Source organism: Zingiber officinale, chromosome 8B, assembly GCF_018446385.1.
Source record: "Zingiber officinale cultivar Zhangliang chromosome 8B, Zo_v1.1, whole genome shotgun sequence".
NCBI lineage: Eukaryota > Viridiplantae > Streptophyta > Magnoliopsida > Zingiberales > Zingiberaceae > Zingiber > Zingiber officinale.
The window spans coordinates 106,397,819-106,414,676 of record NC_056001.1 but is presented as its reverse complement, the minus strand read 5'-3'; positions in this window follow the sequence as shown (position 1 = coordinate 106,414,676).

Here is a 16,858-nt window from a genome sequence, read left to right as displayed (position 1 = left end):
CCCTTCATGGTGGATTATAAAAAGGAAATTTTATAAAATAAAATATTTCTTTTAAACATGTGGATAATTTCCAAAGAGGAAAGTTATCTCTAAAAATTAAAATCTCTTTTCAATCTACAAATAAGAAAAGATATCAAATCTTTTCTTAATCTTTTGTAGAAACTAATAAAAGAGAATATTTAATTTTTAAAACTCTCTTTTAAATTATGATCATAGTTAAAAAGGAAAGTTTTCTCAAAATTAAAATCTCCTTTCAATCTACAAATAAGGAAAGATTTCAAATCTTTTCTTAATCTTTTGTAGAAAGCTATAAAAGGAAAGATTTAAATTTTAAACTCTCTTTTAAAACCATGATATCCACATAAGAAATAATTTTAATAAAAATCCTTTTTAATATTCTAGTGGCCGGCCACCTAAGCTTGGGACCCAAGCTTTGGCCGACCACCAACTTGGCTCATCCACTTGGTCTTGGCCGACCCTAGCTTGGGTTCCAAGCTAGCTTGGCCGGCCCCATTAGGATGGGTAAGAAGGTGGGTATAAATCTATATATACAAGATGTTACGATAGGGACTGAGAGAAGGAATTGGTTTTGGTATCCCGATGAAATTAAGCATCCCGTGTTCGCCCCGAACACTTAACTTAATTTCATCAATAATAATTCATTCCACTAAAGAACTATTATTGAACTACCGCACCAATCCCAAATTACATTTTGGGCTCCTTCTTATTATGAGTGTGTTAGTCTCCCTGTGTTTAAGATAATGAATGCCCACTAATTAAATGAGTTACTGACAACTCACTTAATTAATATCTTAGTCCAAGAGTAGTACCACTCAACCTTATCGTCATGTCGGACTAAGTCCACCTGCAGGATTTAACATGACAATCCTTATGAGCTCCTCTTAGAGTCATTCTCAACCTAGATCACTAGGACACAGTTTCCTTCTATAATCAACAACACACACTATAAGTGATATCATTTCCCAACTTATCGGGCTTATTGATTTATCGAACTAAATCTCACCCATTGATAAATTAAAGAAATAAATATCAAATATATGTGCTTGTTATTATATTAGGATTAAGAGCACACACTTCCATAATAACTAAGGTCTAGTTCTTTTATCAAGTCAGTATAAAAAGAACTTACCTAAAATGGTCCTACTCAATACACTTAGAGTGTACTAGTGTAATTTATTAGTCAAGATAAACTAATACCTAATTACACTACGACTATTCCAATGGTTCATTCCTTTCCATCTTAGTCGTGAGCAAGTGTTTATAATTTATAAGGTGCTGATAACATGATCCTCTGTGTGTGACACCACACACCATGTTATCTACAATATAAATTAATTGAACAACTACATTTATCATAAATGTAGACATTTGACCAATGTGATTCTTATTTCTAAATAAATGTTTATACCAAAAGCTAGGCTTTTAGTATACATCCTAACAATCTCCCACTTATACTAAAAGACTAAGCTGTCATATCTGCTGCTATACATCTGATTCCCAACCCTTCAATATGTCCATCAAAAGCTCTTGTCTTAAGAACCTTAGTGAAAAGATCTACAGGTTATCACTTGATGCAATATAGGCGGCAACAACTTCTCCTCGTTATACGATGTCTCATATTGGGTGGTACTTGCGCTATATTGTGTTTACTTGCCTTTTGGACTCATGGTTTCTTCGAGTTTGCTACTGTACCAATATTATTACAATAAATTGTAATAATCTTTGGACAAACCAGAAATCATATCTAAGTCCATCTTGAGGTTACTGAGTCATTCAGCTTCTATGGCTGTCTCTGAGGCTGCCATATACTCAACTTCCATAGTGGAGTCTGAAAAGCACCTATGCTTAACACTCCTCCATAGTTATGACTTTACCTCCTAAATTAAACACAAAAACCCCGAGGTCGATTTACTATTGTCCCTATCTGATTGGAAATCAAATTTCGTGTAACCCATAGGGATCAAATTATCTACCTAGCAAATGTTTTACGACAGTCTAGTGTCCCGGTCCTGATTACTTCGATATCTGCTAACTATGACCTGGACAAAATAGATATCTTGTCTCGTACATTGCATACATTAGGCTTCCAACAGCCGAGGCATAAGGAACTGCCTTCATGTCCTCTATCTATTTTGATGTCTTTGGAGACATCTCTTTAGATAAAGTTACTCCATGCCTGAAAAGTAAGAAACCTTTCTTGGAGTTTTGCATGCTAAAATGAGCAAGAACTGTATCGATATATGAATCTTGGGATAAGCATAATATTCTTTTCTTGCGATCCTTGATCCCAAGAATATGTGCTCACTCTCCTAAGTCCTTCATGACAAATTGCTTGGACAACCATACCCTTACATCCGATAACACCTTGATATTGTTTCCAACTATAAAAAATGTCATCTACGTATAGTACAAGAAATACCACCACGTTTCCATCACACTTCTTGTATACACAAGACTTATCCGGTAACTAAATCCATAATACTGGATTACTTCATTAAACCGGATGAACCAAGACTTTGAAACTTCACTTCAGTCCATAGACCGATTGAGCTTACATACTAGATGCTCTTTGCCCTTTGCAATGAACCTCTCTGGTTGCTTTATATGGATGCATTCTTATTGAACTACCGCTAAAGAACTATTATTGAACTACCACACCAATCCCAAATTATATTTTGGGCTCCTTCTTATTATGAGTGTGTTAGTCTCCCTGTGTTTAAGATAATGAATGTCCACTAATTAAATGAGTTACTGACAACTCACTTAATTAATATCTTAGTCCAAGATTAGTACCACTCAACCTTATCGTCATGTCGGACTAAGTCCACCTGCAGGGTTTAACATGACAATCCTTATGAGCTCCTCTTGGGGTCATTCTCAACCTAGATCACTAGGACACAGTTTCCTTCTATAATCAACAACACACACTATAAGTGATATCATTTCCCAACTTATCGGGCTTATTGATTTATCGAACTAAATCTCACCCATTGATAAATTAAAGAAATAAATATCAAATATATGTGCTTGTTATTATATTAGGATTAAGAGCACACACTTCTATAATAACTAAGGTCAAGTTCTTTTATCAAGTCAGTATAAAAAGAACTTATCTAAAATGGTCCTACTCAATACACTTAGAGTGTACTAGTGTAATTTATTAGTCAAGATAAACTAATACCTAATTACACTACGACTATTCCAATGGTTCGTTCCTTTCCATCTTAGTCGTGAGCAACTATTTATAATTTATAAGGTGCTGATAACATGATCCTCTGTGTGTGACACCACACACCATGTTATCTACAATATAAATTAATTGAACAACTACATTTATCATAAATGTAGACATTTGACCAATGTGATTCTTATTTCTAGATAAATATTTATACCAAAAGCTAGGCTTTTAATATACATCCTAACACGGACCACCCTCCTCATCATCCCGATAGACTAGATCGTTACTATATGTACTTTATCGTGACTATTGTACTTTGACTTAGTTATACTTTCTTAAACATTGACTTATCCTGTTCTGATTAATAGTCTAGGATTCTTAAAATTGTTTTAAAAAATGGTTATTTTAAATTCTAGGATAAAACTTTCAAAACTTCCCATTTTTAGAATTTTAAAAAACAATTTTAGCCTTAGACTAGATCAATTCCTTAGAAAGCATGTTCCTATAGGGTTAGTACTTGAGCATCTCACCAAACACACTAGGACTACCTTGTTTGTGATTGTTAAACATAGAAAGGGGTGAGATGTATAAGCAGATTGCCTGGACTTAAGATGTTTATTTTAATGCATCGATATAAGTCTGAGCGTTAAATATAAAACAAACATCAACCAGGTTAAGTGATTCTGCTTAATCAAACACTAACTGGTTACAAATAACTTAACCTGACTAATCAAGTGAAAGCTGCTATCCTCTGATACTTAGTAAGTAACTAATTTATTTGACAATTTTTATGTCAGGTTCAGGGGGAGAATTAATTATTTTTCATACTTATTTTGAAATTAGTTTTGAAAAATATTTCCTTAAAAGTATTTTAAATCCTTTTAAACTAACTAAGTTTTTTTTAAAAAAAAATGGATCTTACTTAGTTTTGAAAATCAATTTTTACAAACTTAGTTTTAAAAATTAAACCTTACTTGGTTTTTGAAAGTTGAATTTGAAAATTAGATTTTACAAACTTAATTGGATTTGATTTTGTAAACTTGGCTTTGATAGATTTATTTTTGTAAAGTCAGTATACTTTAAAATTAGCCTTTATAAAACTTATTTTTGGAAATTATGTTTAAAAAGTATTTTAAATTTGCAAAGCTTATTTTGAAAATTAGGTTAATTCTGCAAAGTTTATCTTTAAAAATTACTCTAAAATTACAAATTATCTTTCTAAAGTTGTCTTTCCGAGTTAACATTTTTTTTAGCTATTTAAAACTAAAGTTTAAAGTAAAATGTGTTGGGACCTTGACGTTCGCTAGAGGGGGGGGGGGGGGGGGAATAGCGTCTCACCCAAATCGTCGCTTCCTACGCTTGTTAGTGCACAGCGGAAACAAAAATACTAACAAACAAAAGTGAAGCTAACCCTAGAAAACAATAAACAAGAAGCAAACCCAATGCCACGTTGTTTAACGTGGTTCGGAGATGAAGCTCCTACTCCACGGCTGTCCGTAAGGTGGACAATCCCGATCCGTCGGTGGATGACTCCCCGGAAAACCTCCGGCTAGCTCGTGTAGCTCCTTGTGGGTGGAGAAACCTCACCACAAACTCTCACCAAGGACTCTTGAGAAGCTAGGGCACTGGTAGACTACTAATAGGGGTTAACCACCTCTATTTCATCAACGTTAACCAAGCTTCCAATGCTTGGTTATATAGGCCACGGGTTGGAAAACCCAGCCTACCAGTCGACTGACAAAACATGTAGTCTACTGACCTTCGTGGAAATTCGACCGTTGCAGCCCAACGGCTCAATACCAATCCTCTGTTCGCTCTCAGTCGACTGCACCAGTCGACTGCATCAGTCGACTGATGAAACCACCAGTCGACTGCTACAGTACTGCTACAGTAACGCTATAGTCTGCTACAGTGACGCTACAATAACCCTAATTCTAGGATTTTACCTCGAGTACATTCACTCAGCACTCGTTCTCACCCGACCAACCTAGACCTAGCCTTCTAGCCTCCTTCATTAGCCTTGCGTCCCTCGGATGACTCCCCATCCTTTACGTCTTGCCTTCTAGAGCTTTCATCAGCCTTGTCATTGTTGTCGGGTCTTCCTTTGCCAAGAGGTCGCGCCTCCGGGACTTCATCCATTGCCAAGTCACACTTGGACTTACGTTGCCAAGACTACATGCTTGGACTTACACCGCCAAGACTCATCCTTGGACTTTCCTCCTTTGCCAAGATCACACTTGGACTTTCCTTGTTGTACCTATATCATGTACACTCACAATGCATATCAAATACAACAATAAACCTAACTTAAACCTTTGCCCAAACATCAAAACTTAGGGTACCCAGATTACTCCAACAAAATGTTCTATGTTAAACTCCTTCAAGTTAATCTGACTTTAAATTCTTTATTGCATCCTCTTCCTTACTTTTTCTATGTTGCTTTTGATGAATGTCAAAGGGGGAGGGTTAGGTGGTTTAAGTTAGTTAAAATAAAGTTAAAACAACAAAATACCAAATATAAAACAAGACTAACTTAAAAACTTATAATTGCTTATTTTACTTGCATATTTTTCACTAACTTAACTCAGGTTTTCATTGTATCAAAAAAGGGGAGATTGTTGGTGCAGTTAGCACTAATGGTCTAACTCAAGTTTTGATGAATGACAAAGTAGGTTAAGTTAGTTTCATTGTGATCTAACACTATGACCAAGTGTGCAGAAGAAGCCCAGCTAGGTTGACGGACCGATCGAATAGCTGGCACGAAGCCCAGCTAGGTCGACGGGCCGACCAGATAGCTGGCACGAAGTCCAGATAGGTCGATGGGCTGACCGGTTATCTGGCACGAAGTCCAGCTAGGTCGACGGACTGACCTAATAGCTGGCACGAAGTCCAAACGGGTCGAAGGGCTGACCGGACGTTTGGCAGGTAAGTTAAGGTAAGCCATTGGAGGGGAGTGACTGTGAGGACGCATTCCCGAGAAGGGAACTTAGGCGCCGATCCAACTTAGAACCATTTAGGAACTCTGAGTTGAGATATTGACTAGATTTCGGTTTCAGTGAGACAGAATCTAATTACTATTTTTTATTATTATAATTGTACTATGCTAAAAGTTTGTTTTGCAGGATAGTTTTGCATTTTGCCTCAGACTAACATTTTCTTACAAGTTGCTAGAAAACAGAGGTCCGGGTGCATGGAATGCAAACTTTATCCTCTCGTCGCGTCGCCACTTGGAGCTTCATGGTTGGCTGGGCTACGTCACACTCTAGGCACCCGGAAGGGATCCGGGCGCCCGGAGCCTCTTATATAAGGAGGATGCACCCTGGAGCACAGAATCAACTGACAACAAAGCCTTCCAATGATTGCTCTGCCGTGCAGTGCTCCTGCGACGCTGAAGCTTCTCCGACAAACATGCTGTTTTTTTCTTTTCTTAATTATTGTCAATACTTCATTTCTTTTAGCATTCCTGTACTTTCATTCTGTAACTATTCTTTCGAATTTCTAGTGGATTGCCAACGAAAGCACTTAATGAGTGCGGGCCTTAGAGTAGAAGTCGATGAAGGCTCCGAACCAAGTAAAAAATTACTTGTGTTAGCATTGTTCTATTTTCGATCTTTCCGCTGCATACTCGATCTTCTTTTAGAATTTTTAAATCGCTATCCCTCCCCCCCTCCTCTTCTAGCAAATTACTCGATCCAACAATAATTCTATTTTGGAAATAAAAATATATTATAAATTTGATTTTAATAAATCAATATTTATCTAATTTAATTAACATATCTCATCAAAAATCTTTTTATCATTCAAGAATATTTAATTATTTTAAAAACAAATTTCTAAATTAATTTCTTAACCAAAATAAATAATTAATATTTCTTAATTTATTACAGAATAATTTAAATACAGATTTTTTATGATTTTTTAAATCTTTCTAAATTTGGTATTTCCTCACAATTTAGGGAACTTTCTAAAAATATAATATTTTAAGAAATCCAAAAATTATAGAAAATATTAATTCTATAATTTAATTTAGAATATCTCAAATATAGATTTTTATGATTTTTAAATCTTTCTAAATTTAGTATTTCCTAACAATTTAAGAAACTTTCTAAAAATAAAATATTTTAATAAATCGAAAATTTTCATAAAAGATTAATTCTATAATTTAATTTAGAATATCTCAGATTTTGATTTTTTTTTTTTAATTTCAGAATTTTTCCATATTTGTATTATCAAATTAGAAAATTTTCTAAAAATAGATTATTTCTTACAATTTTTTTAAAAAAATAGAAATGATAATTTCTAAATTAACAGAATATTTCTAAATTTAATTTTCTTGAATTATATAAGAAACTTTACAAAAATAGAATTTCCTAACAATTTAGGAAACTTTCCAAAATAGAAAAATCTTAATATTTCTAGAAAAATTCTAAAATTAATTATAACACAAATTATGAACCGTAAAATAATTTTACGATCATGTCGAAGCACGATCAAGCTCTAATACCACTATTGGGATATGTCCGATGCGGTGTGTGCTAAAACACGTTTAGTAAACATGCGCAGCGAAAAATAACATAATAATAATTTATAAATTATTACATCACACGTAGCTCACGCATACAAGGATACAACATGTCAAACATGATCACATTATTAAATTTTTACAAAAAGTAAATTTATGCTAAGTGTACCTTACAAATGACCTGTAACGAAAAGGGCATCAACTATAGCGACGTTGTCGAACCTCGTCTCTATTCGTATCCACACCGAACTCCTCAAGATAACTCATTGAGTACAAGTCTCTCCTTCATAAATTACTAACCACGAGCAAAGAAGAGGGATCAAGAGGAAGAGAAGCACACAAGGGAGAGTTTTCTCCCTTGTGGTGGTCACGACAACAAGGGGAAAGGCTTCCTGTTGGTCCCTTTGGAGGCCAGCAAGAGGGGAGGGGTGAATTGCCCTGAAAAAATAAATCAACCCTTTCTCGACTTATAACTAAATTAAGAATACTTATAATTAAAAATAAAGAGACTAATTCAACAGGAAATAGACACAAAGGAGTTACTTGGTTTGCAATCAGAAGATTGTTAATCCAAGGAGAATGAAGCGCATTATCTGAAGATCTCCTCTGGGCGGAGTAGCCTCTTACAACATTTAACAACACACAAAGAAAGGTAGAACAAATAGAAATGGAATACAAGTTGTTGTATAGCTTCTTGGACCAAGACTATATTTATAGCCTTGGTGTAGAGATGGCAATGGGCGGAGCGGGGGCGGGTTTGCCATTCCCAGCCCCGCCTCATTCTTATTTTTTCAGGTTCGGGGATTCCCCGAACCCGAACCCACGGGGATCAAATCCCCATCCCCGCCTCATTCTCAAATTTAATTTATATTATTATTATTATTTAATTATTATTATTAATGATAATATTAATATTAATATCAATATTAATAATATTATTATTAATAATATTTTCAAAAATTATAATATTAATATTAACACTATTATTAATACTTTTAAAAAAAAATCATATTATTATTTATTAATATTAATAATAATAATATTCAGGGCAGGTTCAGGGATGGGGATAGTATTCTCATACCCGTCCCGAACCCGCCCCATCCTCAAAAAATCGGGGATCCCCATCCCCATTTCAGGTTTTTCCTACGGGGCCCTAAACCCGCGAGAAAAATTGTCATCCCTACTTGGTCATGGCGTTGGAGGGGAAAAACTATATCCCTTTTCGTATAGATCGTGTTTGACCGCGATCTGGATAAAATCCAGGTCCAAGCGCCCGGAAGGGTTCCAGGGACCCTAGACTGGTTTCGGGCGCTCGAACCAAGAAAGTCAATAGTGTTGACTTTTTCAGTCCGGACCCTATGTTCTGGTTCAGCTCGCCTCGATTTGGGTCTTCCTCTCCGGCTCCGCTTGCTTGGGTGATCTCAGTCATCCGGAAAATGGCTCACTCGAACCCAAGTTCCAGCCTTCTCCTCGATTTCTCGTCCCTCGAAGTCACGTACGTTCTTCTCGTCCACCGGTGTACTTTTTCGTGGCACCTTGTCCCTCGGATGCACCGAACCCGTCGGCTCTCTCCCCATGTCGTCCTTCTCGCTAGTCGCGTCTTCCGCTCGATTTCCTGTGCTCCTAAACTCCTGCACACTTAGACATAAGGGTTAAACCAAACAAGACCTAACTTAACTTGTTTGATCACATCAAAATAACCTTAGGGTTTCAACACTTTCCCTTGTTGGTGGCGGCAAAGAGAGAGGGGAGAGAGAGAGGAGAAGAGAAATTGAGTTAAAGTTTTCAAAAACCTTACAAGCTAATTAATGATCTCATATGTATAATTTTCTCTCAACCATATCAATATATAGCCCTCATTAATAAGTTGGATTAAAAAGCCTAAATCCAACCCATTATCCCTTAACTAAAAACTAGCTCATTAACCCCTTGGTTTGATTCACAAATAAACCAAGTTGGTTCATGACTAATTCATGATTAAACCAAATATGGTTCAACTATTCCATAAGAGATGTGGTCCATCCACACTTCCATTGCGATAAATATTTTCATATTTGTCTTATGTATGGTCCGACCAAACATTTATCTCTTGATTTAAGAATCTTATTATTTAACTTGTTTTACATCTTTTAGAGACTCGTTAGTGCGTGTGATTTAATAGGTTCCCGGTTTATCTTGGTCATCCATAATTAACTACTTAATTATAGAACGATCATGAGTGATACCTATTAGTACATCATGATCCTCAATTAGTCAAAAAATCATAGTTGATCTTAGAATTAATTCTAAATCCTTTAGAAGCTACAGTGAGTCGTGCCTCGTTCCTTTCACTCATCTTATATCCACTTGGTTCAGGATATGGTCTATGTGTATTGTCCTCACTAGGCTAACTACGTCACACCTAGCTCAAGTAAAACTTCCTCATTCTGTGGATTCAAATTACTTGTACATGTATACAAGAGTCTCACACTCTTAACATATGATGCTTTGACCAAAGACTTTGAGTAATAATCCTAACGAGTGGTCATAGATTATACGTCTCATCGCAAGGAGCGATGAATCCTCTGTGGGCTATCCAAATACCTTCGGGCACTTCAACTTACACCCAATCATCCCGGGTCCAGACCTCAATGAGATGTTTGCTTAAGATGCCAAAGTATAAGTCTCTATGACCAAGATGACTTGTATACCTCAAGTTCGAAGGAAACTTGCACTCGTGCTGTAGTAAGAACTTTACAGACATATCTGTATATATATAGAGAGCCATATGAAGTCTTATAGCGAGTCACTCCAATGAACTAGTTACCATAACCAGCATCCACATTTAACTCTCGGCATCCCAATGTCTCCAGCCAGTGAGAAAATAGCTGCTTGGCCGAACCAAGGAGTATAACTCGTGCTAGTCTTACAGAATTGATGGTATCCGAATATATCAATTCGACGACTAGGGAAATTTTAATATATTTATAATTGTACATGTAGAGATAATCACTAGTTGCGATCCAATCACAAATTCTCTTATGATATGAATTATATTACGGACATTCAATAAATGAGTTTAAGACAATCAAACATATAATATGTACTCAAATAATGAATCTATACTTATCAAATAAATAGAAAAAATATAAGGCAATTGCCTTAGGACATCCCTCAAATTCTAACAGTTGATATAGTAGGCAGAAGGATATCAACCCTGACTATGTTCGAGTCAAGGGAATTTGGGTCCTGAAAATGACATGGGGCATATGGCATATACTCGACCCCTTAGCGGGGGTGAGGTTGATACAACAGCCAAAAGGATCTCAATCCTAAATATGTCCAAGTCAGGGGAATTTAAGCCCTGAAAAGGACACAAGCAATATGGTGTATTCTCGACCCCTCAGCAGGAGTGAGGTTGAAACTACAGCTAAAAGGATCTCAACCCCAACTATATCCAAATCGGAGAAGTTTAAGCCCTGAAAGTGTTAGGACCTTCGGATGCGGCTAGAGAAGGGGGGTGTGAATAGCCGACCCCAAATTCACGTTTCTTCCTACAATTTGAGTTAGCGCAGCGGAAATAAAAAGTAGAAATGAAAATGGAGAAGATCAAACCTCAAACATGATGATATAACGAGGTTCGGAGATGATACTCCTACTCCTCGGCGTGTCCGTAAGGTGGACGAATCCTATCAATCCGTCGGTGGATGAGACCCCGGAAACCAGCTAATAAAAACTCTTTCTGGGTGGAGAAACCTCGCCATAATCTCTCTTGCAACAGCAAGATCAGCGTACAAGAAATACAGCAAGAAGCCAAGAACAATATGAATGTAAAAACACTAGTTTGCTTGCCTTCTTGCCGACTGTTGATGAAGCAGCAACTTCACGGATGCCAACCACAGCAGCAACTGATCAGTTGGAGTCCAGCCGATGGAAGCTCACACGAAGCTTCAGCAGTGGAGAGCTCAAAAAAGCTCAGATCGCAGGAGCAAGAAGAGTAAGTCGTAGTCCCAACAGTAGAGGCCCTCCACCTTATATCAAAACCTGCGAAGAAGAAGACAGAAATCTAGCCGTTGTGTCTCAACGGCTAGGCCTGGACCGATCAGGCTCCACCCTGATCGGTCCAGGATGGCTCTGATCGGTCAGGGGACCGATCAGGCCCTAGGCTGATCGGTCCCCAAACCGATCCCAACTCTCACAGAGATTTGCTTGCGTTCCCTGATCGGTCTGTGGACCGATCAGGCCCTAGGCTGATCGGTCCCTAGACCGATCCCAACTCTCACAGAGAGTTGATTGCCAGAGCCCTGATCGGTCTGTGGACCGATCAGGCCATTCCTTCTCCCAATCTGCTTGGTTTCTGTTCGGTTACCAGATCGATCAGATGACCCAGTGTATCACTAGATAGGTCAGCAGACCGATCCAATTTCCCAGCCTTAAACCTAAAGCCTTCCTGATCTAGAGAACGAGCTATCGAGCCCTCTCCGACTTCCACGTCTGGTCCAGAGAACGAGCTACCGAGCCCTCTCTGACCTAGTCCGGAGAACGAGCTACCGAGCCCTCTCCGACTTCGTCCGGTCCAGAGAACGAGCTACCAAGCCCTCTCTGACCTAGTCCGGAGAACGAGCTACCGAGCCCTCTCCGACTCCATCCAGTCCAGAGAACGAGCTACCGAGCCCTCTCTGACCTAGTCCGGAGAACGAGCTACCGAGCCCTCTCTGACTTCCACGTCCGGTCCAGAGAACGAGCTACCGAGCCCTCTCCGATTCCATCCAGTCCAGAGAACGAGCTACCGAGCCCTCTCCGACCTCCCATGCCAAGCTTCCATACTTGGACTTTTCCCCGTGCCAAGCTCCATGCTTGGACTTTTCCCATGCCAAGCTCCATGCTTGGACTTTTCCCATGCCAAGCTCCCTGCTTGGACTTTTCCGTGCCAAGTCTCCATCCTTGGACTTTTCCCGTGCCAAGCTCCCTGCTTGGACTTTTCTCGTGCCAAGTCTCCATACTTGGACTTTTCCGTGCCAAGTCTCCATACTTGGACTTTTCCCGTGCCAAGCTCCCTGCTTGGACCTTTCCGTGCCAAGTCTCCATACTTGGACTTTTCCCGAATCAGGTCAACACAAGTCGGGTCAACCATGTCAACCTTGACCAAAGGTTGCACCCACAATCCCCCAAGTTCCTATTCTTGTCAAACATCAAAATACAACTTCTCTATTCTCGTCAAACATCAAAATATACCTCGAGTCAGGTCAACTCGAGTCGGGTCACCCGGGTCAACCTTGACCTAAGGTTGTACCAACAATCTCCCCCTTTTTGATGTTTGACAAAAACCATAATCATGTTAGGTTAACCCGATAACCTAACTTAGGTTTTCCAATAGTTCTCCAATGTTCTTCCTCAAACATTCTCTGAACATTCTCCCCAAACTCCAATGTTCTTCCTTGAACATTCTCTGGACATTCTCCCCCTTTTTGACACACATCAAAAAGAGTGAATCAAGGTAAAGAGTTTCTTCTTAATGAAAGTCTCATACCTTTCATTGAAACCCTTAATTTCCCCCTTGATACTAAAATCAACAATCAACTTAGTGATAATCCCATATCACTCATCCTCAGAAATCTTGACGAGTAAAAACTCCCCCTAAAGGTCAACTCCTCCTTGACCATTAGGTAAAACTCCCCCTAAAGATCAACTCCTCCTTGACCATTGCACCAACAATGTCTTGGAGAGTTTCAACCCTTTAGAAATCTAAAGAACCAACTTCCATAGCTGAAATTTCAGACAACAGTTGAAAAATCAGCATTTTGGCATGCTCTGATCGGTCACCAGACCGATCAGGACTCCACTGGATCGATCACCAGACCGATCCACACTTCCCTGGATCGGTCCAGTGACTGATCTAGACTTCCCTGGACCGATCAGGATCCCCTCTGATCGGTCCACAACTCTCTGATAAGGATTTCTGATTTTTCTCCCGAAATTCAGAAACCCCTAAAAAATCACAGAAAATTCCAAAAATTATAAAATTTTGAGAATACATTCCTCATGACATATATTATCATGGAAAAATAGTTTTCTATTAAAATAACTTCCATTTTTAAATCTTGATACAAAGTTCGAAAGACTTTGAAATAGCTCAAGGTTAATCCATCTTTGTATCAATTTGCTCAATGATGAATGCTATCACTAGAAAAGCTTCATCAAGGTTTTTCAAATCAATTTTGAAATGATTTTAAACCATTCAATTTAGGACCACAATCTTAGGACTAAATGTACATGACTTGTACACAAGTTTTCCCTATGATCCTCAATTTCGAATTAGGCTCATCTAGGTACAAGAACTATGCACCTTGATCCTAACTCATCATCCTAATATCTCACACACATCTAAGGTGTATCAAACACATCCAAGTCAATTTTGATGTGAGATATGAGTTTAGGTCATCTTAAGCTAAGTTCTCATGCATTTTCTAAACAACAATTTGATCTCCATATCAAATTGTGTTTTTATCCTTAAATCAATTTAATTGATCATAAATGCAAGAGATGATTACATGGCATAAAATAATATCATAAGTGGAAACATGTGCCAATGTCATGATGTCATGTCATCAAGTATGAAACTTAAATAAGGCATGACATATAACTAAACTAAGCATTATCATGACATTTCAAATGATAATAAAATAAATATGATGTCATGACATGACATATGACAAACAATGTATGGCAAATAACATATAAAGGTATAGAAAATACTTAATTCTAGCCTTAGTTGCCATTTTTGATAATTTTGATCAGTTTGCCATAAATTCTATATTCCTAAGTGTAATAGACCTAAAGTCATATACTAAAGATTTTTAGATCACTATGTGCTAATTAGATTGACCCTAGAAAACTCCTCAAATGTGGTTGGCACATCCTAATCACCTTAGGAATAATTTTTAGTTTCATTTTCAAGGCTTGATTACACCTTGAAAATTCCTAAAATGCCACCTTTTGCCATGAGTAGGTTAACTACCTATCCAATTAAGGTTGGCACACCCTAATCCATCTAGCGTGAAGGAATCACGCTCCTAGGAACCCAATACCTATTTGAGCTCATTGGGTTCACTAAATATTCACTAGGGATGACTTCCCTAGCAACCCTCCTAATGACCCTCCTAGGCTTTAAAGCCTTGGTCATTTGGGATTCATCAAGATCAACTCTAGGGGTGACTCCCCTTGTGACCTTGGTGATGGTCTTCTTAGCCCTAGGTCTTGTTCCATAATCGAATGGAACATTATGATAAGCGGGCTTGACCACTTGAGACTTAGGTTTGTGACCCAAACCTCTCATGTCCTTGGGCTTTGGTTTTTGACCCTTAGACCCTAGAGTTGACTTCTCCAAATTCTTAAGAGTCTTTTCTAAAGTGTCAAGTCTTGACCTCAAGACTTGATTTTCCTTCTTTAATACCTCAAGCTTTAATTTTCCATTTTTCTTTGAGGTATTCCTAGGCATATGTCTAGTTGTTTTGGGATTCCTATCTAGGTTTTCCTTAACCTTAGATGTGTTAACTCTAGGGTTGACATTTCTAGCATTGTCCTTATCTAGGCTAACATGTTTGGCACCTAAGCACATGTATCGGTTTCTATGGTTCTCATGCTTATCATTATTGACAATTGCAATAAAACTACTAGCATGTGTCTTATTAGAATTGCAAGAATGTGCCTTAAAGGATACCTTAGGGTTTGCCTTAGCTCCCCCCATAGATGTGCTTGGTCTCTTGTCCTTGTGAGGTTGCTTCCCCCTTGGACATTGACTCCTATAATGTCCCCTTTGATTGCATTGGAAGCACACCACGTGCTCCTTGCCCTTGCGTATCGGGACTCCGACTTCCTTGACTTTTGGTGCCGGTGGAGTCTTCCTAATCCTCTTTGGACATTTACTTTTGTAATGCCCATATTCCCTACACTCAAAGCACATTATATGTAATTTACTTGAAATTAAGTTGCTTGAGTTACCTAGGGTTGAGGATGGATATAAGCTCTCTCCTTCATCCCTTCCGGAGGTAGAGGCTTCTTCTTCTTACTCCAGTCTTGAAGAAGAACTCTCCTCCTCTTCTTCCTTAGATGTTGAGTAGCCCTCAACTTCTAATTCCATACCTCCATGATGTGAGCTACTTGACTCACTTGACTCCTCTTCATGACTTGAATTGGAGCTCTCCTCATGGAACTTAGCCAAGTTGTTCCACAACTCCTTGGCATTGTTGTATCTACCTATCTTACACAAGATATCATTAGGTAATGAAAATTCAAAGATTTTCGTTACCTCGTCGTTGATTATGGATTGGTGGATTTGTTCCTTCGTCCACTTCTTCTTTTCGAGAGGTTCTCCTTCTTTATCCACCGGAGGAATAAAACCTACTTGTACACAATTCCAATTTACTAGGTTAGTCATAAGAAAATACTTCATTCTTACCTTCCAAAATGCGAACTCATCGCGATCGTAGAAGGGTGGAATCGTGACGTCTTCTCCAAGTTGATTCATTCTCTAGCTCGTGCTCCCCCGGGTGTTAATCCGACGAAGAGCGACCTCGCTTTGATACCACTTGTTAGGACCTTCGGATGCGACTAGAGAGGGGGGGGGGTATGAATAGCTGACCCCAAATTCACGTTTCTTCCTACAATTTGAGTTAGCGCAGCGGAAATAAAAAGTAGAAACGAAAATGGAGAAGATCAAACATCAAACATGATGATATAACGAGGTTCGGAGATGATTCTCCTACTCCTCGGCGTGTCCGTAAGGTGGACGAATCCTATCAATCCGTCGGTGGATGAGACCCCGGAAACCGGCTAATAAAAACTCCTTCTGGGTGGAGAAACCTCGCCACAATCTCTCTTGCAACAGCAAGATCAGCGTACAAGAAATACAGCAAGAAACCAAGAACAATATGAATGTAAAAACACTAGTTTGCTTGCCTTCTTGTCGACTGTTGATGAAGCAGCAACTTCACGGATGCCAACCACAGCAGCAACACATCAGTTGGAGTCCAGCCGATGGAAACTCACACGAAGCTTCAGCAGTGGAGAGCTCAACAAAGCTCAGATCGCAGGAGCAAGAAGAGTAAGTCGTAGTCCCAACAGTAGAGGCCCTCCCCCTTATATCAAAACCTGCGAAG